This window comes from Sinocyclocheilus anshuiensis, unplaced genomic scaffold (assembly GCF_001515605.1).
Source record: "Sinocyclocheilus anshuiensis isolate Anshui unplaced genomic scaffold, SAMN03320099.WGS_v1.1 scaffold572, whole genome shotgun sequence".
In the NCBI taxonomy this organism is placed as follows: Eukaryota; Metazoa; Chordata; class Actinopteri; order Cypriniformes; family Cyprinidae; genus Sinocyclocheilus; species Sinocyclocheilus anshuiensis.
In genome coordinates this window covers 1,619,179-1,620,411 of record NW_015555778.1, presented here as the reverse complement: position 1 = coordinate 1,620,411, position 1,233 = coordinate 1,619,179, and the positions used below count along the sequence as shown (strand labels likewise).

The window sequence follows — 1,233 nt, the reverse complement described above, 5'->3', positions numbered from 1 at the left end:
CAGGGAACAGTTTAATTTCCAGTAGCCAGGGTTATAGGTTCTAGAAATTGTTGGCTTCAATATTAAATCAATACCACAATGATCAGTTAGTGGTGAAGGACTACAAGAGACAGACGACAAAGATGAAATCAAAGAAACAGAGACTAGCCATAAATCTATACGAGATTTTTGAGTTTGATCTGGTTTAAACCAAGTAAACGAGGTGGAACAAGGATACAGAAATCTGAATGCATCAATCAAATCTAGAGATTGACAGAAACCAGAAATGACCGGATTAATAGCATTTTGACATTGTCTTGGAGGATATCGGTCTTCAGAATAATTAGGGGCTTCATTGAAATCTCCTCCAATAATCAAGTAAGCCGAGGGGAACTTACGCCGTTTTTCAAGAATAAGCATAGAAATCTCTGACATAAGAGTAGCATTCATATCAGATCTATTAAAACCATATATACATTAACTAAAATAAAATAAGATTCATCCATTTGTATCACAACCATTAACCATCTTCCTTCTGGTGAAGACAAAATATCAATAACTGATCCATTTAAATTTTTACCAAATAAAACAGCGACACCTCCTGCTCGGCAAGTCCCATGACAAAATAAAACCTTATTACCCCATTGATTTTGCCAAAATTTCTCATCCTCCTGACATGAATGAGTTTCTTGCATGAAAAAAACATCCCGATTAAACGATTTACAAAACAAAAATACAGATTTTCTCTGAATTAAATCTCGTATCCCGCGAACATTAAGTGAAAAACAAGAAATACTTAACATTAGTGAACGATGTAAACTAAACAGACAAACAATTGGCCTATAAAGTTAAAAATATTTTGAAAGCTTTACTATGTGCTGTTTTTATAAACTACGATGCTGACCTTTATTTTGAAGGGGAGTTACACTACTGCGCCCTCGCAGTGTTGCGCTTCACGCTCCGCGCCGACGTGCAGGATGCCTGGAGAATTGCCGGTAAATCACAGGTAGGAAGCAGAAATCGCTAATAGAAATGTTAGCAGAAACTTTCTACTAAGTATAAGGTTGCAAAATTAGCTTTCAAGGAAGAGACTTAAATGCACTGCTGTCTGCTGAAACAGGATAATTAGAACATATTCTGACTGATGTGACATTGGCTGTGTCTTAAAACCTACGGAACTGCCTGCCTGGGCAACACCTATGTTGCTCAAAAGTGCTGTCTAGGTAGGCTGCCCACTAGGTACACACTCATTGT

General features: G+C 37.2%; 1 protein-coding gene across 1 annotated transcript in view; it reads left to right on the top strand.

The window, feature by feature from the left end:
* Positions 1–910: 910 nt before the first annotated feature.
* The window catches only part of LOC107674523 (multidrug resistance-associated protein 7-like), a 16,747-nt gene continuing 16,424 nt past the window's right edge, over positions 911–1,233 (top strand). Inside the window, 1 exon segment of the mRNA XM_016468503.1 lies at positions 911–985. The gene's annotated coding sequence lies outside the window, so the exon portion shown is untranslated.